The 27404-nt window shown below is 36.2% G+C and overlaps 1 protein-coding gene across 7 annotated transcripts in view; it reads left to right on the top strand.

Moving 5' to 3' along the window:
• Positions 1–27404, top strand: part of NAV3 (neuron navigator 3) — a 600880-nt gene that overhangs the window by 246899 nt on the left and 326577 nt on the right. The gene's annotated exons all lie outside the window — the stretch shown is intronic.

Here is a 27404-nt window from a genome sequence, read left to right as displayed (position 1 = left end):
TTTATATTGAAATCAAATCTACAAGATAAAAAGAAAGCCATCCCCTTTGCCTGAAACCCCACCTGTTCAGATCCTCTAAGGAATAGCCAAATGCAACTTTTTCCCTAAAGTCTTTGCTAGCTACCCTTTACCCTCCTTTCCTCTCTTGTGACTCTTTGCCTGTAGTAATCCTTAAGGCACATTTATTTACATTGTGTTTTAATTATCTGGATAATTTATTTCCATTCCCACTGTGAAAATATGTAGATGGCAAGGCCTTATTTATGCTATGCTACAGTTCCCTCTGCCTAGTGCTTTCTGCCTAAAATTCAATAGTATTTGAATGGATTAATACATTAGTGGATGAATCAATGAATGAATAATTATTCTGAGAAAGATTTGGTTAAATTCATTAGTCTCTTTGTATCATTTACTCTATAAAATATAGGGTTTAGAGTGAATGATTTTTAAAGTATTTGTAGCTCTCAAGTTATGTCATTCCTTCTGTGTTTTAAGAAAACATTAGAAAGTCACACAAGAAAAATCAGTTAAAAAATAATTGATTGTAGGCTTATAGTTCTTAGTCCAATATAAGCAATTCAGGGTAAAAGTAGAGAAGTATAAGTTATCAACAAAAGACTAAAAATATCTACCTTTATGCAGATAATTAAAAGCAAATACCCTATAAGCCTGTTCTAATGTTCTGTGTACCCACAATGACTCCTCTGGATTAGATGGAAAGAATAGGTAGGCCCTTTTTCTTTGCTGACCATGGCTAACATCTGCAGGTTTAGTCAAACTTCCACTTTGCTAAATGGCCCTGGCCTAAGACTTGTGCACCATAAGTACTGTTTTCAATCCAATTTGGTTGACCTCTTTGGTTAACACACATATCAATCACATATCTGATATTCCAATAAGACTCTGTGGTAAGCAGTGTTGTATTTATGGGATGTTTTTTAACATGCTACTTATCAGATTAAAAACTTTTTCAAACAAATTTAAAGAATGACTTGTCAGCATTTCAGAATATTTCTCAACGTTACAAAAAAGTATATTTAAAGAATTTTATAAACCTTGAAAAAATAGAACTGAAGAAAAGAGCAAAAATGATCAAGGACGTTGTATTAGAGATAATTAGATCTGACTGCAAAGAGTAGAAAACATAACAATAGGATAAACAACATAGTAGTTTATTTCTTTTTCATGTAAGGAATATTTGGAAGTAAGCAGTCCATAACTGATAAAGTGGCTTCATGCAATTGTCAGGGAATCTATCTCTGTCTTTTGCCCATCATCACCAGTTTGTGGCATCTATCTCTCAGTCTTGAGTGGATAATTTGAGTTTTGTTCAATTAGAAGGACACCTACTGTTTCATTAAGGATTCTTCCACATCCAGTTGGCCTGTGTACCATGCCCAGGCCTTATCTAGCTGCAGTGGAGACTGAAAAATGTAGTGTTTATTCTAGGTAGCCATGTGCCCAGCTAAAAATTATGGGTTCTATTTCTAAGGAAAAGGAGACCCTGTACAGTACCCACAGTAGATGGCTATCATTAAGAAACATTTATGTGGTGCACTTTGCTAGTCCTTGCACCAAATAACCTTATGGTATGGTTAGAGGAAACAAATCTATATGTGACAGTGTCAGAAATGTGTCTTCAATCCAGCACTCCCTTCTCCTGTTCTTGTTACTGATTATTGTAAATACCACCATTCCTGTCACCTGATCTTGAATTCCTAATCTAATATCTGGCAATATACATTCTATAACTTGCTAGAAATTGGGGGGGTTTATCTCCATATTAGAGCTTGGGTTTATTCCTTTATACACAGTCTCATTTACTGGCCCTTGTTACAGTTCCTATTGATTATTGCAATAATTCCATAGTGATCTCCCCTCTTCTTGTGGCTCTCCACTACATACATACAACACATTCACCATCCTGCTTACTGCTTGGTAAATTTGTCACTTCTGGTGTCTTAGAATTCTTTCATTCAGGCATTCCATTCTCCAATTGTTGACACCTCTTCTTCTTCTATTGTAGTTCCACGTAGCTACTATTTTCCAGATGTCTCCTTCCTGGGTGTCCCCAGTTGTTCAGAATGCTTAGTCTCACTATCCTTTACCAAATAAATAACATTAGTTCCAGATTCCGTGCCACATAAATTTGGAAACTCCATCACCATATCTCAAGGACTTATGTTTTCTCTAGATGTCTCTTGTTCTGCTTTCTTTACTTCTTTGAATTTTCCAGTGCCTCTCTTCATATGGATTGGTTTTTCCATTCTTCCTGGGCATTCATCCAAATAAGGAAGAGAGTCACTTTGCTTTGGAAATTTTACTTAAGAATCTAGAGATTAAAGCTGAGAAAGGGGGGTTCTATTTTTGTCACAGCTTAGCAAATCACATGTAATTAAGGATTAGACACGTGCTTGTTCTTCAAAGTCCCCTGGCCATACCTACAACTTCCTTCAGCCTCCTTCCCCCTTGGTCTGCCACCTCTCTCTTACCTCTCATTTTTACTCTCATTTCAGTTTCTTTCTAGTTCTGGGCTCACTTACCTTTTCCCTCCTGAATTACCTATGCAAACTCAAGATTCTTTACATTGCTATCAAAATTAATTTTTTGAACACCTACTTTGTGCTTTATGGGAAATTTCTTTTTTTTTTTCCCCTCATGACATTTCAGAGAAGGCTTATAGATTATCCACATTGACAGAGAAATAAACTCAGTGGGAGACATTCATAAGATCAGATGGTTAACTAGTACCAAGATCCAGAATTTGAATCCAGGTTTGTTTCTACAAAGGTTTTATTTTTTACTTTTTATTTTATTTCATTTGTCTGTTGCATTACGCTCTCTCTTCGTGATGTAATTGCAGTAGTTTTTCTAGATATGCCCTACCTGCCAAATCTCACCCATTCTTGAGTCTGTTCAAAAGTCAAAGAAAAGAGTAAACAAATTGTTGAGGAGGTTAAAGGAAAGGAAAGTTTACATCCAGTTGGAGAGATCTAAAGGAAATTCTAAAAAGAGTAGTTGCCTTTATGTCCATGTTAGTATGGACATTTTTAAGGACAATTAAGGTAGAGATATATTCTTAACATTTCATTCATAGAGTGCTAGCACTAATGGTTTAAAAACAGAAGATACTTAAGGCCTTACATTTAATTAAAAAAAAAAACATGAAGAGCAATATAGACAAGTAAATATATGAATATTGTTGCTAATGAGGGCAATATGTTTGTCATATTTAAGGGATGAAAGAAATCCAATTTGGATGGAGCATTCAGCAAAGACTTCATCAAGTATTTGATATATTTTTTTTTTCAACGTTTTATTTTATTTTTGGGACAGAGAGAGACAGAGCATGAACGGGGGAGGGGCAGAGAGAGAGGGAGACACAGAATCGGAAACAGGCTCCAGGCTCTGAGCCATCAGCCCAGAGCCCGACGCGGGGCTCGAACTCAGAGACCGCGAGATCGTGACCTGGCTGAAGTCGGACGCTTAACCGACTGCGCCACCCAGGCGCCCCTCAAGTATTTGATATTTAATGGGCAGAGAGGACCCAGATCTATGGAGCAAAAAGCATTTGTTGGAGAAGATGTTTGCACAGAATGCCCAGTGAATAAACCTTGATAACTTGAGGAGACTGTTTATGGAGAGGAGCAGGTTCTGGTCAAATTATACATGGAGGCAGACTTCATTAGTAGACGTTGGGGAAGGTTCTCATGTAAGAATAGGACACAATTACGCTGGCAATGATACTTAGGATAAATCATTACAGAGAAGGACAAATATTAATTAATGTTTACAGAGGTTTGTTATATGCCTGGTAGTGGGCCAAGCACTTTATGGAGTATCCTGTCAGTCGTCACAATAGCCTTATGATATAAGCACTGTTGACATTTTCATATCATAGACAAAGAAACTGAGGCAGAGAGAGGTTATATTACTTACCAATATCTCAGTGCTAGAGTGTGGTAGAAGAGGGATTCAAACCAAGGCTGTGTGCTTCCAGAAGACATCACTCTTAACTACTAACACTGCAACAGTGAAGATTTTGCTGTGTCAGGGGGAGAAAAGAAGGGCTATTGATTGACTTGATTTCTATATAGACGAGGAAGGTTTGTTTTAAATATTTGGTTAACACTGCTAGTGAATTGCAAATACATCATTGGTGTGCCCAAGTGCCTAGAATTATCAGGAGAAGACAATTAAATTGACACACGGTCTCTACCGAATTGCTCCAATAACAGAAATAAATATAAGAAAGGCCATGATAGGATTATAGCAGCAGATGTCAATAGAGTCGAATCTGGCTCTGGCCTCCAGCTGTTTCCTTCTTGGAGAAGATGCCTGATTGCTGAGGACTGTCGACACTCCTGTTGGCTGGCTCACATGGTAGCACTTCCAGAGCTCACCAGGCCTACAGCTGCACAGGTCAGCCCTCCGCTCCCTAGATGATTCCGCCTTCCTTGCCTCTTTCTGCTGTGCTTGCACATTTACTTATTTGTACTTCAAGAAACATGGTTGTTTCTTTTTCTAGTTATGGCTCATGTTCCAAGTTTCACAGTTAAACTGTTGATGGTCGTTTTAATTGTTTTTGCCTTTGTGGTAGCAATGGTATGCAGAATGTTGTAATGATCCTTGAATTTTAACATTTTCTCTACTGGAAAAATGCTAAGCTTTTCAGTATTGTACATTTATTTCTCTTGAGTAACCATTCGTAGAAATGTAGCAATTTAATACTCTTGTCTGTTATTTTAGTTTGTGCTTTCCAGTCTTTAAAGAATTATATCTCATGCTTTAAACTACGAAATTACTAAATATTCTTGGGTAAATTAAAAGTGATTAAGTGTTATTAAGAATCCCATACAATTTTTTTTCACTGTTCTTCAGGTGTCAATATTGAATATATATTTGATGCCAATTTGCAGAACATGTCCTTCCGAGTTACTTAAATGTTTATGGGACTATAGATATGTTTCTCTTCTTTAATATAAATAAAGGCACTAAGTATGTTGTAGTAGAAATATAAAATCAATAGACATTTCATTAATTTTTAAGCAAAATTGCTTCATGGCTGCATGCTATCACATCTCCAAGAATTATCCTCAATCTTGAACTTAATGTATAAGGTGGCATAATTAAAAGAACATCACATTGGGTGCTCAAAGATTTGAATGAAACTTCTGCTAGATCCTGAAAGGATAGCAGGATATCCTGAAAGGATAAGTCATTTAAACTCTCTGAACTTTAATCTCTGTATCCTCTAAAATGAAGTTAATATTTCTTGATAAATATTTCTTAAAGGTAACATGTTTATCTATTTCCTTTCTCCTTCTTACCAATTTTGTCCTATCTGTTATCTCTTTTCTCTTATTTTTTTCAATATCTTCCCCTCCAATGGATCCTTTGGACCAGGATTTTTCAAACTTGGCACATTTTGGACCTGATAATTTTTTGTTGTGGGGGTCATTCTTACTATTATAGCTTATTTAGTAGCATTCATGCTATTAGTGATTACATACCAGTACCATTCTTCATTTGTTACACCAAAAATGTGTCCAGACATTGTGAAATGTTTCCAGAGAGAGGCACAAAATCAAACTCAGTTGAGGAAACAGTATTTTACAGGCAGCTTCCAAAAATACTCATGTGGTCACTTTTTTGCCATTGTTTAATACTGTAGTGTGATTGACACATTACATTAATTTCAGATGTACAACACAGTGTTTCAACAACTCTATACTTTATGTTATGCTCACCACAAGTGTAGCTGTCATCTGTCACCATACAGTGCTATTATGATATCATTAAAATATTCCCTATGCTGTATCTTTCATCCCTATGACGTGTTCATTTCATGAATGGAAGCCTGTACCTTCTAGTTCCCTTCACTTGTTTTGACCTTCCCTCTAGCAACCACCTGTATTTATGTATCTGTTTCTCCTTTTTGTTTATTTGCTTATTTGTTTTGTTTTCTAGATTCCACATATAAGTGAAATCATATGGTATTTGTCTTTCTCTGTCTGACCTATTTCACTTAGCATGATACCCTCTAGGTCCATTCATGTTACAAATGGCAAGATCCCATTTTTTCTTATGGATGAGTAATAGTCCATTATATACATTATATATGTGTGTGTATATACATATATATATATGTATGTATATACACACACATATACACTAAACACACACCCCATCCTTTTTATCCATTTACTGTCGATGGGCACTTGGATTACTTCCATATCTTCACTATTATAAAATAATGCTACAATAAATACAGGGGTACATCCATCTTTTTGAATTAGTGTTTTCTTTGGGTAAATACCCACTAATGGAATTACTTGATCATATTGTCTTTGTGTTTATTTTTTTTTTTTTACATTTTTTAACGTTTATTCATTTTTGAGACAGAGAGAGACAGAGCATGAATGGGGGAAGGTCAGAGAGAGAGGGAGACACAGAATCTGAAACAGGCTCCAGGCTCTGAGCTGTCAGCACAGAGCCCATCGCGGGGCTCGAACTCACGGACCGCGACATCATGACCTGAGCCAAAGTGGGACGCCCAACCGACTGAGCCACCCAGGCGCCCCTATTTTATTTTTTTTTTTTTTTGAGGAAACCCTGTACTGTTTCCCACAGTGGTTGCACCAATTTACATTCTCACCAATAGTGCATGAGGGTTCCCTTTTCACATCCTCACCAACACTTGTTATTTCTTGTCTTTTTGATCATGTATCTGTTGGCCATCCATCTGTATGTCTCTTTGGGAAAATGTCTATTTGGGTCTTCTGCCTATGTTTTAATGGTGTTGAGTTGTATAAGTTCTTTATATATTTTGGATATTAACCCCTTATTGGGTTTATCATTTGTGTATATCTTTTGCCATTCATTAGTTTTCCTTTTTGTTTCATTGATGGTTTCCTTCACTGTGCAAAAGCTTTTTATTTTGGTGTAGTCCCAATAGTTTTAGTTTTGCTTTTGTTCCCCTCGCTTGAGGAGACATACTGGAGAAGTGTTGCTAAGGCCAATGTCAAAGAGATTACTGCCTATGTTTTCTTCTAGGAGTTTTATGGTTTCAGGTCTCTACTATTTTTTAATATTAGTATTATTTCCTTCAATCTGTTGCAGATGGTCACTCCTTTTGTTCCAACTTTGCAAATATATTTCTTGAAAGGGTAGTTTGTATTCAATGCCAAGCTTTCCTGATTTCTGACTCCCCTTCTGTTTTCCTAGAGGTTACCAACAGGTTTTGAAAGACATCTCTTCTTGGTTAATATTTCTTTTGTATGTATATATGTATGTTAACATTTTAGCTCTTGTTTTCATCCTGTTTGCAGCACTTGACATCTGCTAAGCACAATTCTCTCTTTGGAACGTTCCAATATTTACTAGCTCAGGGACCTTGGTGAGTCAATTAATACTGAAGTCTTAGTTTCTTCATTTATAAAATGAGGATAAACTGCTTCATAAAATCATTTTGAAGAATAAATGAGACATTGCATATAAACTATATTCCAACAGAGCACCCAATATATAGTTGGTGGTGAACATTCATTACCTATGATATAGTGTTATAAAAATATCTAGCAGTTTCACACAAAAATTCATGATGTTAAGAATTGGTAGTAGAACAAAAGAGGCAGTGATTAATTGTCCATGCACAGGGAAAATAATGTGTCAGCCACATTTTGCTGAGTCAATTTGTTTAGCCAAATATATTTGGAAAAAAGAACATTTTAGGTGGGCTAGCATTTACAAAGATGTATAATATTGTGCTGTGTTTAGAACACTACAGATTATTCGCCAATCCTAGAATGCAGGATGCAAGTAAGAGAGATGAGGTTGAGTTGAGGCATGAGGAAGATGGCCATTAGATTCCAGTAAGCTGTTGGAACTTACTTTTTAGCAGATGGGAGGAGGGTGTCAACATGAAATGAGTAAGTCTGTATTTTAGAAAGATAATGATGAAATGAAACTTGGGAAGATTCAGTTAAAGGGAGAGAAGTTCAAAAATACAGAAGAGGATGGGGCGCCTGGGTGGCGCAGTCGGTTAAGCGTCCGACTTCAGCCAGGTCACGATCTCGCGGTCCTTGAGTTCGAGCCCCGCGTCAGGCCCTGGGCTGATGGCTCAGAGCCTGGAGCCTATTTCCGATTCTGTGTCTCCCTCTCTCTCTGCCCCTCCACCGTTCATGCTCAGTCTCTCTCTGTCCCAAAAATAAATAAAAAACGTTGAAAAAAAATTAAAAAAAATACAGAAGAGGAGACGAGTGCAGATAGAGCAAAATCTTGACTAAAATACAGAGCTTTAGAGCATTGGAAGAGGGGCAAATCTAGTAAAGGAAGCTATCGATGTTTGGATTCATTTATTAATTATCACCAGTTCACAAAAGTTTAAGGCTTGAAGGATAAACGCATTTTTTCAAACAAAAATTTACAGTGTACTTGGACATGATAATTTGTGAGCTTGGCAGCAAGTAACAAAGCTAATGATAAGCACTAATACTTTTTGAGTACCTACCACATGCACATCCTCTACACAGTTTATTATTACTATGATTGAAAGTCTATGGGAACTGAGTTCAGATCGGTGCCAAAGTGTAGCAGGAATTTCAACGTAGGTGTATTTGAGTCCTATGTCAGTCTCCCTCTCTATTTCTCTCTGATTAAAATTCATAAATTAGAGTTAAAAACCAATGCTATTCTTTTCTCTCTTTGTGGATATCGAGTCACATATGGGGTGAAAAAAAGAAAGAAAACTATGGATCCTTGCCAGTACTAATGAATTAATCTTTCACAAGTTTCACTCTTAATTCTTCCTTTCCCCCCAGCATGCACCATTGCTCCATTTTGGCTTTAAAATGTGCTTTTCTTTGGATTTCTAGTCACTCGGGCCAATAGGGAAATTCAATATCTGTGGGAGAGTTCATTAACTGGATACATGGCAGGAATTCCCCACTGTTCCCAGTAAATGGAATGATTTGTTAAAAAGTGTCGCAATTCTGCCTGCAGATAAAGTCACCAGATGAGACAGCATTGTCAAACATTTACCATTTTCCCAATAAAATAACATGATGTAGTCTCCATAAAAGAAAAGAAACAAAACAACAAATCATTACTTTTCTGTATATTTCGATGTTGTGAAGAACTCTTTCGTAAAACTGAAAACCTGAGGGGGACAGGTTCACAATTTTCCATCATGAAATGTGTTACATTTTATAAACCATCAACATAGCTTTGTGTTAGCTAAAGTAATTCTAACTGCTCTAACACATGAGCTCAAGGTCTTAGTGGCTCAACACAGTAGGAATTTACTTTTCATTCATTTAGCTGTTACATATAGTGGGGGCTTGAGGAACTGTGGTGCATAGGTCACATCTGGGCTGGCACCCAAGTTTATTACGTCAAGTTTTATTGGAACACAGCCATGCCATTGGTTTGTGTGTGGCCTATGGTTGCTTTTGTGCTATAACAGCAGAGTTGAATGGTTACAACAGAGACTGTATGGCCTACAAAGACTAAAATATATACTATCTAGCCGTTTACAGGAAACATTTGCTGACACATGCATCTGATAATTCAGGAAACCAGATTCCTTCCAACTTTTGGTTCCATCATCCCACTTCTAGCCAGCCGTCAGTGAAAAAGAGAAAATAGAAGATTGCTTAAGAGACTTAGAAATTTCACATGTCACCTCTACTCAGTTTTCTTCCACATTGTCAAGCTGTCCAGGGCACACTGAATAACTGGAAGACCATCATTACACTCAGGTTACTAGGTGTACAGAAGGAAAATCTTGTAGTTAACTCAGCTTAAAAAAAATAGACCAGGCACATCTAGATAGAAGCATCATATAACAAGCTCACTGTGGGGGCGCCTGGGTGGCTCAGGCAATTAATCATCTGACTTCGGCTCAGGTCATGATCTCATGGTGTGTGGGTTCGAATCCTGCAACCTGCTTCAGATTCTGTGTCTCCCTCTCTCTCTGTCCCTCCCCAGCTTGCACTCTGTCTCTCAAAAATAAATAAATGTTAAAAAATTAAAAAAAAATAAAAATCTCCCTGTGTTCTCATGACTCCTCTGACTGTTCTTTACCTTACAATTTTGTGAACCGCCTTCAATTTCTCCTGTTCTAATCTGCTGTTCCAAACTCAGATCCGGAAAGCAACTCTACCTTGGTTCTGTGCCCTTGTTTCTATTTGCTTTACTACTCAGTTTTTAGCATTCTTCTTTTGCTGGTTCTGGAAACTCTCTATCAGTGCTGGAAACCAGAAAAACTAAGGCAGTGTAGGATGTGAATTCTAGAAGTGACCTTGAAAGAATCCAATAGGAGTCAGGCATCACAGCAGGAGGGAGGCATTAGCTGACTTCTAGATATGGTCCAGTGGGTGGCGGCATAGTTGTCTGAGGGAAGATCTGTTGTCTTGGCCTAGAGATAGGATGTAGCTTTGGTCAGCACATTGCAAATTGGTTCCAAAGTGGACCTTGTGGGACTGTGTGGATGGGTCATTGACAAACCCACCACCAGCCTTGAAGGAAGCAACCCACTGATCCTTTCGGACCAGGGTGAGCAAATATAAGAAGCAGTACCTGTAACAACCTCTTTTCAAATGAAAGATAAATTTCTAAATTACTTAATCGGTCTTTAGATTTAGTGTTGCATATGGGACTATCTCTACTCAGTTTTGTGTTTCTGTTTGACAATCAATTTAAATTGCTCCTTTTTTAGACTCTAAGAAATACACAGGTTGTGTATTTCTCCTCCTTGCCCCTGAATGCTCTCATTTTTAATATAATTCTCTGTGCTTTCTTTTTTGGAAAATTTATTGAATTTCTACACAGTGATATTTTTGTCAGAACCTTTCATGTTATTATTTTGACCCATATATTTTTTTGGATTGTATTTCACATTGCCTTTGTCTCTAAACCATCTGCTTTTTATAGCTGTTTCTTCCTTCCTGTGGCTGACTTTTTGATATTCACACTTGCGAGTTGCTTTCTTCCATTGAACACAAAGTTTATCATCTCCAACAATATGTTCTCTCTGTTTTTTCCCTCTGATTCAGGCTAGACCCATTGTATTCTAAAACCAGCCTGCTAATTCACAAATGTAAATCCCTCAATGGCTACTTCTAGGTATACCTCATGGATTCTAGGTGGCTTTTCTTGTGTTTGTTAGTCATTCATCCAATCAACTATTTATTGTCCACCATTACCTATTTATTGCATACTTGTCATGCAGAAGGCAAAGTGTGTGTGTGTGTGTGTGTGTGTGTGTGTGTGTGTGTGTGTATAAAATGAGCTTATTTTAGCGTGATAGGCTTTATGGGAAATATACATGCAACAACCAGGACTCTTTTAAAAATGTATATTCATTCTTTTTATGGCAACATTAAATTTTTAATATTACCTAGAAATATCAATTGATTATAATTCCAATTTTCAATAATCATTACTTTTATTATACATTTAGAGTATGTCTGTTTTATTAGGATAGATTTGTCCCTTCCAGTTGTGACAATTAAAAATGTCTCTAGACATTGACTTTCCCGGGAGAAAAAATTGCCCCCAGTTTAGAACCACTGATTTAGATCCTGCCTTGTTTGAAAAAGGATTTACTAGAATTAAAAAATGTATGTGACATAAAAGATTTTGAAAATTATGCAAATAAAATGGGATTACAAGATGAAAAAAATAGAAAAGGATAATGATACAGAAGAGGCTGGTGTATAAAATTTGTGCTGTGATGTATTGTATCATTGCTGGAAGTCATCTATCTACGCATTTGGATCTTAGCTTTTGAGTTGCTGATACATAAAGGTTAAGCAAGTGATGTTTTAATCAGTGCCCAAAGCATGAGCTAATATTTACTCAGCAGACTCACATCTTTGTTTCTGGGTGAACAAAGAAATGTTTCCTATGGATAGCTATAGAGACATTCTTATGTAATTTAGGTAACAATTATCTCAACATTTTTATTACAGATTTTAGTTATTGTTTTCTGTATTTATCCCTACCTTCTATACAAAACCATTAAAATAAAATTTTCAATTAAATTCACTTAGGATGACCAATTTTAATGGTTTTCACAAGACTGTCCTGATTTTAACATTGCAAGTCTCTTGTTCTGGGAATCTTGCAGCCCAGAACAAACTGGGATGGTTAGTCACTTTCATCCTGAATCAGATTTTCTTTTCTTCTTTTTTTTTTTTTTTGGTTGTTGTTTGTTTTATTCTGTTTTTAAAAAAAAATTGTTTTAATGTTTTGATTTATTTTAGAGACAGAGATAGACAGAGCATGAGCAGGGGAGGGGCAGAAAGAGAGAGGTAGATACAGAATCCGAAGCAGGCTCCAGGCTCTGAGCTTTCAGACAGAGCCTGATGTGGGGCTCAAACTCACCGACTGTGAGATCATGACCTGAGCCAAAGTCGGACGCTTAACCAAGGGAACCACCCAGGTGTCCCATTATTCTGTTTTTTTGAATTAATTATGAATTTTAATTTTGTAGATGAAAATATATTTTATATTAGTCAATTTTAAGATATTGCCTCATTTAATTAAGAATTTATCATCAGACATTGTCAGTTTTCTATTCAGACAGAACAATCTATCTTTTGTTTAACAGCAATTATTCAGATTAGAAGTAATTTCTATGGAAGTTCTGCTTTTCAAAGAATAGTGATTTTTTTTTATGAGGCTCAAATGTTTACATCTGTTCCTTCCTTATCCATACAATATTTAAAAAAAATGTTTATTTATTTACTTTGAGAGAGAGGGAAAGCCTAATTAGGGGAGGGCCAGAGAGAGAACGAGAGAGAATCCCAAGCACTCTCCATGCTCAGTGTGGAGCCCTGAGCCTTAAAACTTTCTATTATATTTAAGAATCATAATAGCATAATATCATTCACTGTAAGTTTGTGGAAAGCATTTAGTAAAATATTTAGCTTGTTGGAAAACATTTTTAACTTTTATTTTTAAGTTTGTGGTGAAGTATAATAAACACGAACCAAAAGATATACATATCATAAATGTATAGCTCATGAATTTCCAGAAACAGAACACACCTGTGCAAGTAGTGCAGAACAGGAAACAGGCATTGCCAGCATCCCAGCTCAATACAGGACCCTGGGATCGTGACCTGTGCCTAAATCAAGAGCAGGATGCTTAACTCACTGAGCCACCCAGGCGCCCCTTATCCATACAATTTTCACTCATGTTGACAATAATGAATGTCCTCTCTTCCGTTTTGTGTGAAAGACTTAGAGCTGTCAGTAAAACGAATTTCCAACGTAATTTCCAACATGAGTCCTATGGGTCCTGAGTTGAATAGAGTGATACCTTGAAGTATGTGCAGTTAGTTCTTTCTACACCACAAGGAACAGGACTTTCATCTTTCTGCAGCAGCACACTTCTCCTCTGTAAGACAGACAGGATGTGGTCTGGAAGAGAGTCCCCACTTTAACAATAGACCATTGACAGAATGTTTGGGAAGCTCAAAAAGGAAGAGAGCATCTGTCTACACCCAGAATTATCAGAAGCATTTGTGTGTGTGAGAATCTTAGGTTTCAGAAATATGTTTTTTTAAGGGCACCCATTTTCCTTCTCTGTGTTTATTGGACAAGAAGAGTTGCCTTCAAGATAACAAAACATTTTAAAATCAAGGGAGGAATTGCATCACATTTTGTCTAGTTATCCCGGGCAGAAAATTAATTCCCTCAGGCACGAAACACATTTTGTTTAGCCTTTATGTATGGTCTGTGTGAATCTAGCTGAGCAAATTTGGAGGGAGAAGATAAAATGCAACTGAAAGAGAATGTTGGGGAGAATTCAAAGGGAAAGAAGTCTTTCTAGGCAGAGTAACCCAGGTGCTGACTTTACCTACAATTCATTCTGCTTGCAGTAGGAGAAAAGATGCGCAGTAGAGTGTGGATGTCACAAGCACTGACATATCCTTTTCTTCTTTCCAGACTTGAAAAATAGTAATTCAATTTAAATCAAATTTACTACCTTAAGAAGTTGCAAGAAAATCTTTGTCATTTTATTCGTGTTCATGCTTTTCCTTTTGTAGCTTATTTTGCTTCCCAGAGGAAAGTTCCTATATACACCACCCTGTCACAACGTTGATTTGCATGAACGTATCCATTTAGTGCAGCTGCCACTAAGTTGAACATAGAGTTAGAGTGAGTGCCAATGCCTGCCTTGTCTTTTGCTTTCTTCTTTTCAAATGTGGTTGTGAAAAACTTTTGTTCAAATGTCTTACCACCTGGCTCCTCTTGTGGATGTGTTGCTAGTCTCCAAAGGACTTGGCAGTGGGGTACTTCCTGTTCAGCAGGCTTTCATTTACAGGACATCTGTAAAACCACAGCATGAATAGTCAGAATAGCAAAAACGGTCTTCTAATGAACGTAGTAAAACTTCAGAGCAAATTCTTGAGCCAGGAGAAAGTGTCCCAAAGAGCAGATGTAATTTAGGATGAGTAAGACATAAGTCAAGGTGTGGGTCTTTTACTCTCCACCAGAAAATGCTTGGATTTCCTGGCAATGCAATTATGTAATGACTGTGGTTTTTTGTGGTGTACTTTTTTTTTTTTTTTGTCAACTGTGTCTCAGACAGGGAGGAAGAAAGAACCAATTGGGTTGTGTAACTTTATAAATAGAAACAGCCATATTGAAATAACAAGACTGCTCTGAGTTAAGCTGATGAATTTTGCTTCTTGCTGCAAACTCAGGCTACTGAATGAATATAAGATCCATCCTGTGGAGTAATTTCTCAGGTTTGACCAAGAATGTTTAATGGGAAAAATCAGCAAGAAGTTCTTACCCTCCTTCCATTATACTCCCAAATATTTTAGTCCAAATAAATCAAAACCATTTCTCTGTTGGAAGTAGTCAAGTTGGAGACACACAGGAACTTTGTCCTCTACTACAAATAAGGAATAATGAGCTCATACTATTTTTAATACAGCCCATAATTTACTAAACACTGGGAACAGTTTATCCTGGCAGTGGCATAAAGGATAAAGAGGTACCCACCTTATCATCTGTGGAACAAAATGTGTCCTACATTTTTCATATGTTCTGGAACAGTAGGTGATTTCAATTCTATTGCCTCTTTAATTTAGAGGGTAGAACCCAGGTAAATAGAAAAAAATCTCCTTGAGAAGGTCCAAAAACATTAGTCTTCCCAGCATGATTCCATTCAATTGGATATATGCTCCGAAAGAGAGATTGTGCTATGTTTGCCAGTTAGCTGAGGTTTATAGATCATAGGTTCTGAACCTCTCAGTGATTGTATAACAGTAGTATTTTCTTTGAGTTTTGTGGCTACGAAAGTGATACCAGTCCTTCCTAGATACTGTTGAGAAATTAGTCTTTCCTAGCACAGCTGCAGTCTTGGTAATTTCAAAGTTCTCCCTAATCTGATAGAAATGAATGTTCTCGTTTAATCCTTTACTGTAAGGAAAGGCCTATTTGATTCAAGTTGACATCCACTGAGATGTCGAAAGCAATGTATTTTTTGTAATTAAAGTTTCAAATGGATAACATAGTGATTAGACAAGTCTATACATTATGCTGTGCTCATGAGCGTAGTCACCATCTGTCACCATACAACCCTATTACAATACTATGGACTCTATTCTCTACGCAGTACCTTTCATCCCCATGACTTAGTCATTCCATAACTGAAAACCTGTACCTCCCATTCCCCTTCACCCATTTTGCCCATATCCCCACTTCCTCCCACTTCCAACCAACCAATTTGTTCTCCGTATTTACGACTATCTTTCTGCTTTTTATGTTTGTTTCTTTGTTTCGTTTTCTAGATTGCACATGTAAGTGAAATCGTATGGCATTTGTCTTTCTCTGTATGATGTATTTCACTTTACATAATACTTCTAAGTTTGCACATGTTGTCACAAATGGCAAGATTTCATTCTTATGGCTGAGTAATATTCCATTATATAAATTTTTATCCATCTTCTTTATCCATTCATTTGTTGGTGGACACTTGGATTGCTTCTTGACTAACGGACATAATCACGCAGTAAACGTGGGGAGGGATATCTTTTTGAATTAGTGGTTTTATTTTCTTTGGGTAAATACCCACTAATGGAATGACTTAGATTGTATTGTTTTTCTATTTTTAAATTTTTTGAGGAATCTCTGTCCTGTTTTCTATAGTGGCTGCACCACTATGAATTCCTACCAACAATTTGTGAGCGTTCCCTTTTCTCCACATCCCCATCAACCCTTGTTATTTCTTGTCTTTTTGATACTAGCCATTCTTACTAGTATGAGGTGATATCTTATTGTGCTTTTGATTTGGATTTTCCTGACAATTAGTGATGTTGAGCGTCTGTTCATATGTCTGTTGGCCATCTGTATGTCTCTTTGGGAAAATGTCCATTCAGGTCTTCTGCCCATTTTTTAAGCAGATTGTTTTTTGGTTTTTGGTTTTTTTTTGGTGTTGAATTATATAAGTTCTTTATATATTTTGGATATTAACCACTTATCAGATATATCATTTGCATATATCTTCTGCCATTCATTAGGTTGCCTTTTTGTTTCCTGATGGTTTCCTTCACTGTGCAAGAGCTTTTTCTTTTGGCGTAGTTCCAGTAGTCTTATTTTTGCTTTTGTTCCCCTTGCCTGAGGAGACATACCTAGAGAAATGCTGCTAAGGCTGATGTCAAAGAGATTACTGCCTGTGTGGTTTCAGGTTTCACATTTAGATCTTTAATCCATTTTGAGTTTATTTTTGTGTATGGTATAAGAAAGTAGTCCAGTTTCATTATTTTGCATGTAGCTGTCCAGTTTTCCCAGTTCCATTTGTTGAATCTAGTACAATGCCCTGCATGCAGTAAGAATTTAAACATAACTGTTGAATGGAAGAATTGACAGTGATTTTTGTAACTTTTTTCTTCTACCCCATGGTTTACCTCATGTCTGTATTTCACAAAGAGCTATCCTAGATTTTTTTCATGATGGCTTGGTTATAAATTTTGGCTCTTCTATCCTGGTGTATTTCTGCTATTTCAGTGATTCAAGGCCAAAATATTTATAATTTTGGCCTCAGTGTATTATACTAGTCCTTCTTGAACAAATCTACACTAATTCAATGGTGGTCTCCTATGTCTCTAAATCTGCCTCACGAAATATTACATATTAATAGTGGAAGGGAGAGTAGAGGATCTCCTAATCCAAGTATCTCTTTTTTGCCCATTGGTAAAATTAAGTCCCCAAAAATTGAAATGGACTGTCTTAAACCAACTTCATCTTAAAAAGTGAATATAAAAGCCATGATCTGAGAGTCCTATTTGTTGATAACTATTACTTAGGTTATTCTAACAAACCTGTTTAGGAAAATGAATGTAACTTTAACATCAAATCCAATACTCATAGTCTCAATAGCAAACCAGCCATGGCTTTGTGCTGAAGAACCACTAAGGAGATGGAATGTGTTCAAGTCATGCTTCAACACCTAAAAGCATCTTGGCATTCTTTGATATCCTTTTCAGTTAGAATATAAATGGTGAGATCACTTTATTCAGTAACAATGTCCATGTGCTATTGCCAGGGTAGGTTTATGGATGTTAATAGAGTTTTCCTTGTCTAGGGTGATGTATGGTCTGAATCTTCCTCTAAATAATCACAAATCCATTGTACCGTAGTAAATTCAGCCAAGTGTATTGTAATTTATATGTTTTACTTAAAGGGCTTTAAGACAGTACTTCTTAGATACACAAGAAAATATAACTCAGTAGTTTCTCCAACATATCTCTTCTTGCTCTCAAACCTCCATTCTTGCTGATGATGATAGAAAAGGAGATTGGTAAGGATGGGAGAAACCTAATTTGATCTTTTTTGGGGGGGGGGGGTGGTGGTAAAAAAGCCTCATTGAAGTAAATATGTAGTAATCTGAAGGTCAAACTTCTTGTCAGTGCTGTTTTCCTTTCTTCATGAAGTTTCTCATTTTTTTCTTATTTATAAAAGGTCATCTGTGGATGTATGGATGCAGTATGTTTAGGGAAGTCCGTATGTCCTCAGGGCAATTGGTGCTGGAGTGAGAGAGAAACTCTGGTTTGCTTGCTACCATCTGGATCCTTGCTGTTCTGTGCTGAGATAGTCCCCTATGTCTGGTCACTGGGCATGCTGTATTATTCTTGGTTAAGACTTGGCCTTTGGGTACTGTGTGGACACCCATTGATGGCTACCATTGCCCAAGTTCTCTATCTACCTGTCTTCATGTCAGCTCTCTTTGGGTACACTAGTCTGCTACACTTTTGCTTAACCCCATTGGGATACATAGAAACTTCTGCATTCATATATATCAGGAATGCTTTCTGCAGCTCCACTTGCCTAACCGTGCCCGGTTGCCATTTTTCCCTGTACTGTGGCTATTCACAAAGGGCAAAGGGCACGCTGCATTATAGATGGGAAACAAGATACAAGTACTCTTAGGTTTCTCCCTGATCTTCATCCTACCTGGGAATTTTTCTTATTCGATAGTCATGGGACAGAGTCAGGGGTAGTTCAATAGCCGGGTACGGAGACATCAGATTCCTTCTCAGATTCTAAAGCTGTTTTATATGAGACATACCCCTTCTGAATCTCTTGTCTTCTTTCCTGCTATTTGTACTTTTCTTTATCTCACCCTCATAGTTAGCTTCTCTGAAAATACCTCCTGCATCCTCTGTGTTTTGTTTTATCATACAACTCTGTGTTCTGGTTTTTCATTTGATAGGTAAAGGTTACACTTTTGCAATATGGAAAACACTTTTTCTTGTTGAAAGAAATTTGTTGAAAAGCCTGGCTTTCAAGACTATTTTGTCACTATGAACTTAAAAATATTTGATATAAAGTTGAGCCATGAGTTTTGTTGTTGTTGTTAGCGGCTAAATTGTGTCTTCTTGAAGTAATAAATGTCATCCTTTCAATGGATGGAGGAACCAAAGATCAGCTAAAAAACAAAGATAAATAAGGACAAGAATATGCTGTTATATGTCTCAAAAATATATTCCCTTTTATATAAATATAGGGATGTATACATCATGATATGGTGAAATTCACAACTTATTGTATTTTTCCCCAACTTGCATTGTAGAATATTGAAAGCATTTTTTAATAGTGGTCTCAATATCTATATGTAACTCATGAAACACCACTGCTGATACTGGCTATCACTCATTAAATAATTCTCTCCAGACACTGTTGGGGATACTTTAAATGCATTTCCATTTAGGCTTTTTGTGTACTATTAGGCATGTGTTACCGACAAGGAAAGCAAAGAATAAAGGAGCCAAGTGACAGGAGTCAAATGACCCAGCTACTACTGCCTTTTATGTAATTCCTGTGGATTGTATAGAGGAATAAGAACTATTACTGTAGAAGCAGGAATTGAGTGAAAACTTCATCTGGGAAATCAGAGCTAGAGGATAAATGAAACGACTCTTAGGAAATAAGAAGTGATTTTTCAAAGTATGGGTAATCACGTAATTCAGGTTAGCAGTAGACTAACTGATCTTCAAAATGGAATAACTGTCCTAAAACTTTATATTCTATTTAAGAAGGATAATAGCCTAATATCATTCACTGTAAGTTTATGGAAAGCACTTGGTAAAATATTTAGCTTGTTAGAAAACATTGCTAACTTTTGTTTTTAAATTTGTAGCATAGTAAACACATAAATTTGAAGCACAGTAAACACAAACCAAAAACATGTATGCATATCATAAATATATAGTTGTTGAATTTTCAGAAACAGAACACACCAGTACAACTAGTGCAGAACAGGAAACAGGCATTGCCAGCATCCCAGAGCCCCCTCATCTCTTGAGTTCTAGTGATCGAAACTACTATCCTAATTTCTAACAGTGTATATTAATTTTTGCCTGTTTTGTCCTTTATATACAAGGAAAATTATGAAATATGTATTCTGTTTTACTTCTTTTATCCATCATTATGTTCGCATATGTTTGCACATTGTTGTATCTGGATTTGAATGGTTTGTGCTAATGGATTCATGTTATTCCAGAGTGTGAGTTTCTGCCAAATTTATTTTTTTTAATTCTGGCATTAATATAGCCAGTTAGGTGGTTTGTAGTTTGGGCTTTGTGAATAATGCTGTGAAAATTCTTGCACGTGACTTTTTGTGAACATATAAGACAGTGTCTGTTGGGTAAATACCTAGGAATGAAATTGCAAGGTCATAGACAATGCATATACTCAACTTTAATGGATACTACTTACCACCTTGCATTACCACTTATTGTTCCACATCTCTGCTCATACTCGATATCCTTATGGCCATGACACCACAAATTCTTAGTATCTTCTGGGTAGTGGGATTTCATTGTAGTTTTTTTAATATATATATTTTTTTAACGTTTATTTTTGAGACAGAGAGAGACAGAGCATGAACAGGGGAGGGGCAGAGAGAGAGGGAGACACAGAATCTGAAACAGGCTCCAGGCTCTGAGCTGTCAGCACAGAGCCCGATGCGGGGCTCGAACTCACAGACCGTGAGATCATGATCTGAGATGAAGTCAGACGCTTAACCGACCAAGCCACCCAGGAGCCCCTATATATAAATTTTTTAATTTTATTTATTTATTTTGAAAGAGGCAGAGACAGTGCAAGTGGGGAGCAGCAGAGAGAGAGAGAGAGAGAGAGAGAGAGAGAGAGAGAATCCCAAGCAGGCTCTGCACCGTCAGCTCGGAGCCTGATGTGGGCTCGAAGTCACGAAACCATGAGATCATGACCTGAGCCAAAACCAGGAGTCAGGCGCTTAACCGACTGAGCCACCCAGGTGCCCCGCATTGTAGTTTTTATCTACATTTTCCAGATGTCTAATGGCATTGATCATCTTTTCATATATTTAATTGACCATTTGGATATCCTATTTTGTGAAGTGTTTGTTTAGGTTTTTTTCCTCACTTTTCTAATGCGTGATGAGTCTTTTTCCTTAATGGTCTGAATGATTTCTTTATATTTTCTGGATATGGCTCCTTTGATGGATACACATTTTGTCAATATCTTTTCCCACCTTGTGGATTGCCTTTGCACTCTCTAGGAATGTTTTCTTTTGAAGGACATAAGTTCTTAACGTAATCCCATGTATCAATTTTTCTGCGTCTTGTTAAGATTCTGCCTATTCAAAGGTCACAAAGCTATTCCATGTTTAAAAAAACTTTGAGATAGAAAATTGAATATGTATAGTATGTTTGATAGCTACTTTTATGTATTTACATATATTTACTAAAACATGCAGAATTATTCATGGTATAGAATCGAGATTATCTTGTCCATATTTCTAAAAATTAATGTCCATTCTATTTTGTCTCATATTATTTCTGAATTTGCGAAGTAATCTGGTGAAATTTCTTATATTAATGTAGGACCCCTTCAGTTAATTTGACAGAATCCTTCTGATGAAGAGGGGTTAGTGTCTCACGAAGTACATTTTTTCTTATACTGAGGTAAAAACTGCCTCTCTGTAATTTTCATTTACTAGTTCTCCTTCACTAACGTATTTTTTTTGTTTATTTATTTATTCAACAGATATTATATGAGTCATATTGCATCCCAGACTTTATAGGTGTCAGGAATACAAAGGTGAATAAAAGTCTGGAAGAGTGCAGCCTTTGACTTGGGAAGCAGGCAAGTGAAAGGACACATTTTTTACAGCTCATAGCTTTACAGGGTGGTGGAAATATGAACATGCCTCAACTTTTTCTCCTCCTTTTGGGGCAAAAGCCTTTAATTATTCCATACATTATATGGATTCTTTACCATCCTGGTCATTCTGCTGTAGAAAGAGCCTAATTAGTTATTGACATCTTTAAATTTAAAATTAAAAGTTAAAGAAAGCTCCAGTCCCAGGATTTTTTACCAAGAAACACACCATGATTCCTGTGTGGGAAACCAGCCTGTTTCTGTTGATTCAACCTAAAGAAGTTTTATCATCTTTTCAGCAGTGTTTCATACTATTTGTACATACTAAATTGAATTTTAAAAAAAATCTCCTAGATCTTATGATTATTGTCAACCTGACCTGACATTTTCATGTAATTTATGGACACACAAAAGTTACTTGTCATTAGAAACCTTGCCTTCCAAGAATATTTAATGATGTAGGACTATATTTTTAATATAAAGGTAAATGAAAAAGGATATAAAGCTGTCTGATCACTGTAACCCAATTGTGTGCGTGTATGTGTTGTCTATGTTGAAATAATTAAAGTTAAATCACCAAAATATTGATAGCATTTTTCTTTGGATAATAACATGGGATTTTATTTTATTTTATTTTTTTAATTTTTTTTTTCAAAGTTTTTTTTTTTTTCTATTTATTTTTGGGACAGAGAGAGACAGAGCATGAACGGGGGAGGGGCAGAGAGAGAGGGAGACACAGAATCGGAAACAGGCTCCAGGCTCCGAGCCATCAGCCCAGAGCCTGACGCGGGGCTCGAACTCACGAACCGCGAGATCGTGACCTGGCTGAAGTCGGACGCTTAACCTACTGCGCCACCCAGGCGCCCCTAACATGGGATTTTAAATCCAAGTATGCTAAGTTCTCTTTGTTTACTTATCAATCATGCTAGCCATTTCTACTACCTTTTCTAATATTTAAACTGAATGGGATGCCATCTAATTCTTTTAAGTATAAGCATCTATTACTTAGAAACACTAATTAGTACATCCTTTTGAATGTTCCCTAAAATTATTTATGTAGACAGTGGTCTGTGAGTCATCATTCTTTAATTATAATTATCTAAATATTTTTGAAATTATCCAACTCTTATATTGTATAGACTGAATTTTAGTATGTTTTTGTTTAAAAATAAATGATATCATCATCAAAAATTTTTGCTGAAATCAAAATATTTATGTCTTTGTCACTTCCTTGGCTACCAGCTTTGTAACACTGTCACAAAAGGAAAGAAGTTTAATTTGCTAGAATCTGTTCTTAGTAAGTCTGTGATATTCCTAAAAATATTACATTATTTTTTAAAAATTTCTCATAAAGTGTTTGTTTAATGACATTGTGATAGAAAACATTCTACAGTAATTTGCAGTTCCCTCCTTCAAGGCAGGGTACAAGAGTCTCTTTATCTGCGTCTTGAACCTGAGCTGGCCTTGGGATTTGCTTTGAGCAATGGAATGTACTTGACTGACGAGATACTGGAAATTCTGAGCCTCGGTTTCAAGCTAAATTCTGTAGCTTTTCCACTTGCCTTTCTTGGGAACTGTATGTGAGTAAGCCTGGGCTAGCCCACTGGCTAATGAATGGCATATGACCCAGGGCCCTACCTGATGGCTAGCTAATGCTAGACATATGACAAAATCATCCACTACCCAGCATACCAGCATATTGGAGTTACCTGTGTGACATTGGCCAAAACCAAGTGAATGATATCTGAGATGATTATAGCCCAAATTGTCAACCCATAGTACCATGAGCTAAAAAAAAAAATCGTTGAAGTCACTAAATTTTTGATAGTGTATTATACAGCAAATGCTAACATACAGATATGTACTGGATTTCCATAATAATGCTATGAACTTTATTTGCATGTAAGTTTTATTATTAAAATTCTTTCTCATAAATTTTGGAATATTGTTAATTTCATATCAATATAATTTTTTCAGAAATCCGATTTATTCTGGCACCTGTGCTATGGAGTGAAAGGAGCACTATATAGTTATTTTTACCTTTCAGAAAACGGTAGGGCTTACAGGTTTTGGTCTTCTATTTGCTAGAGGATTCTTCCTATTATTTCTTCTTGTAACATGTAGCTATTTAAATCTGAGTGAAAATACCACTTTATGAGGTGATAATGACAGGGTGAAAATTAGGAGGAAATACTGATAAATTGTTCATAAATTCTGAATGTTGGCTGTTGGCATCCTCTGAGTCTTGAGGGCTTTGTTCTCACACAGGATTCTTTGCCTTTGTTTTAAAGTGTAAAAATACACTTTGGAAGCTTACATTTATTTGAATTAAGACTACATTGGGCTTATTTTCAGCTTACTATAATCTTTCAATTAAAGTTTTTAACTCCAGAAATAATTTAAAAATACTCTCTTGGAATATTGTCTAGTAGAAAAATGTCACAGTTTTGAATTGATGTAGCAAAAAGTAAATTAATAAAAATAATATTCTCACGATTAAATTATTTTATAATGTTTGGGAATATATAACATTAAAATGTTAGGTTGAAAAGAGGGAAAATATAGTTAATTATCCACATCCTTTTTCTGAATAACATTAAATAATTGAATATTAGGGAATGCCTTTTTAAAAATTTTCCCCCAGATTGTGTGGAATTATGTGTTCTACGGTCTGAATAGTTTTTTTATTTAAAAAAAATTTTTAATGTTTATTTATTTTTGAGACAGAGAGAGACAGAGCATGAACAGGGGAGGAGCAGAGAGAGAGGGAGACACAGAATCTGAAACAGGCTCCAGGCTCTGAGCTGTCAGCACAGAGCCCGACGCAGGGCTCAAACTCACGGACCGTGAGATCATGACCTGAGCTGAAGTCGGACGCTTAACCAACCAAGCCACCCAGGTGCCCCCAGTCTGAATAGTTTAATTTGGCAATAAGATGTGATATTTTCTGAATATTAGCTTTACACATCTTGAGTGGTTCTAAATTTTTACTTACTTTGGACAATGAAAGGATAAAAAGGATTAAATTCTAATTGTTTAGACTTCACTTAGCATTGTTGAATATTTAAAACTATTTTTCTGGTTTGCTTTGAATAAATCTTTAACGTTTTTAAAACAAATATATTCATTTGATAACCTGAAAAATAAGATACCAATTGCGACATTCAAACTTACTCGTTTCTGATAAATTTGAGGAGTAATTCAAGCATGAATGTTGGAACCAGACAGTATTATATACAAATTCCAACCCTGCCACTTATTGAGGGAGTAATCTTGAACATATTTTTTAACCTCTCTGAGTGCTTGTCCTTTGTCTCCAAAATGGAGCTTATAATATGCCTTTTATGAATTTTTGTAAGGATTACATATCTTTTTACAGGGCCTGGGATAAAGTGGCCCTTTAATAAGTGGTCACTATTGTCACATACTTCAAGATTGTGGTTTCAGTTTTCTTTGAAATTATATGATAATCATGGAGGGCTTTTTGTTTCTTTTTCCTTCCTTTTTTTTTTGTTGTTGTTGTTGTTTTGTTGTGATGATGGTTACATGAAATAGGAAAGTCGAAACTAAAACATTTCAAAAATATTAGGTCTCATTAATTCAGCTCCTAAAATTAAAGTGTAATCAATTCTATTTCTTTCAAATATTCAGCAATACTTGTAATGATGAATATTCAGGTTTCATCATTTTGGTTCCCAACAGTTCCCTTTCTCTGAATTTTAAACTATTGTCTTTAGTTATATATGATATTTCTTGGATTTTTTTCAAGGACAAGAAGAAACAAGGTTTTGGGAAAAAGTCTGCCTTGTGTAATATTTTCCTCAAAGGAATTAATCATAGTTGAGGGTTGCAAAAAGTTTAATTAAATCCTCATATATAAAAACATGTCTTGGGGTGCCTGGGTGGCGCAGTCGGTTAAGCATCCGACTTCAGCCAGGTCATGATCTTGAGGTCCGTGAGTTTGAGCCCCATGTCAGGCTCTGGGCTGATGGCTCAGAGCCTGGAGCCAGTTTCCGATTCTGTGTCTCCCTCTCTCTCTGCCCCTCCCCCGTTCATGCTCTGTCTCTCCCTGTCCCAAAAATAAATAAACATTGAAAAAAAAATTAAAAAAAAAATAAAAACATGTCTTGAAACTGGGGATAATAATCTTCTGTATTACACAGATGAAATATATAGATGACAAGTGACCACCCCTCACATGTACATACTTAAATTTGCTATGGAGTTGGTTACATTTTTATGACACAGACTTGATGTGTTTTGTTATTGTTGTTTTGTTTGTTTATTTGTTTTTAATATCTTGTAAGGGTAAAGATTATATGAGTGGTAAGAAAATTCACATTACATACCAAATGCTACCCCTGTAATTTGCCAAGAATAAAAATACAGTTTGCATTTGAGACAAAATACAATCCATATTTATTTCATGGGCTTAGGAATTTCAAGGGGTCACTTCTATAGGAGAGTTCCAAGGGAGTTAGGAATCTGGCCTGTGATTTTTACTTTTGGCAGTGGCTTCTAAAATAAAACACAATAGCTTATAATATTTCAGAAAGTTATCCATCATCCACATTGTAAAGTACATTGCAGTATTTTAAGCTCTGGAGTATGGCTTGAAAAATTCACTATTCATGGGAGGTGGAAAACATGAAAAGAAAATGAAAATGGGAGACAGGAGGTTTAGGGGGGGATTGGATTCCATGTGGATGAAGAATTTGACTCTGAGTACATATGTTCCAGGAAATGTTTTGTGAGGGCTGTGCTGTTAATTAAGATTTCCAGAGGTTCAGCAATACCTCAGGTTCTCAGGAAGTATACTGTTTATACCCTCCATGTTAATATCTAAGACTCCAGTTGTTTACATACATGATTTTAACAGAGATTTACCAGAAGCGTCAGTGAGAAAGCAGCTCTGTTGAAGAGAGATCGGGAACTTACAGCCATATTTTATTACCACTATCTCATTGTGGTTTTTCACACTGTGGGAATTCGACTTCCAGAAATAGGGGAGCCTCTCTACTTTCACTGTAGTATGACCGCTTTTCTTCAGGGAAAGCAAAAGTTCACAAACCAAAAGTTTGCTCATGTTAAACCCCAGGAAAATATTTAAAAGGAAAATCCTGCACCATAAGCATGCTTATCCATATAACCATAGCTGCTCTACCAAAGCCCAAACCAATTGGAATAAAATCTAACAAAATCTCATTAAGTATACAATTGCACGTGCAGTGTTTAGAGAGGATATGTTACCTTGTATAAATTCTGTTACAGTTTTCTACTAAGAGAGATGGAAGTTTCTTTACCCCATATGATTATAAGATAAGGTTTTAAGATTATAAACCCTTTATGTTGATTGACTGGCATTATGTGTTCACAAATATTTCTTCTAGTTTATTTTCATTACAATTATAAAAAATGTAGACTTTTACTCTATTTTAAATGAGTTAAGGGTGTGTCATTCACAATGACGTAGTTTCAGCCACACTATCAATGAATGAGAAGTACAAGTCAGTATCACAACTGTTCGAGATCTCTCTTCAATCTTTTAGAGAGAGGAGAAAAAAATATCAATTTAGTTGTCTTTATATTTAATTCATGAAACTCTTTGTATATTTTTATCAGACTAATAAACTTCCCTTTGGAATTGGTTATGCTCTTGCTACCACCTTAGAAATTATATTGTAAATCCCTGAAAGTTTTACTGCAAACGTATCTCAGAAATAACCTGACATGTAATGC

This window comes from Herpailurus yagouaroundi, unplaced genomic scaffold (assembly GCF_014898765.1).
Source record: "Herpailurus yagouaroundi ecotype Mexico unplaced genomic scaffold, PumYag 182, whole genome shotgun sequence".
Lineage (NCBI taxonomy): Eukaryota > Metazoa > Chordata > Mammalia > Carnivora > Felidae > Herpailurus > Herpailurus yagouaroundi.
The sequence above is the reverse complement of the archived record's forward strand: the minus strand, read 5'-3'. Positions and strand labels throughout refer to the sequence as shown.